Source organism: Pteronotus mesoamericanus, unplaced genomic scaffold (assembly GCF_021234165.1).
Source record: "Pteronotus mesoamericanus isolate MK-2021 breed Mesoamerican mustached bat unplaced genomic scaffold, CSHL_Meso_final contig_182, whole genome shotgun sequence".
Taxonomy (NCBI): Eukaryota; Metazoa; Chordata; class Mammalia; order Chiroptera; family Mormoopidae; genus Pteronotus; species Pteronotus mesoamericanus.
Genome location: NW_026555078.1, coordinates 23,220,661 through 23,220,878, shown reverse-complemented (window position 1 = coordinate 23,220,878; position 218 = coordinate 23,220,661).

Genomic DNA, 218 nt, shown 5'->3' with positions numbered 1-218 from the left:
GTATAAACTTGAAAGCAATAAAAATGTTTTTAAAAGTATTCTATGATACAGACTTTTCACTACTTCAGATTAACCTCTCGGCTGGTGAAGCTTCTTGGTACCTGTCTCCAGGTTCCCTTTAAAACCCAAATTTCATGCCCTGCTTTAACTCTCCTATTTCCAGCTTTGTCCTTTAGAGAGCTCCTGCTCTGCGTCTTTCTAACTGCTGTTTTCCATAG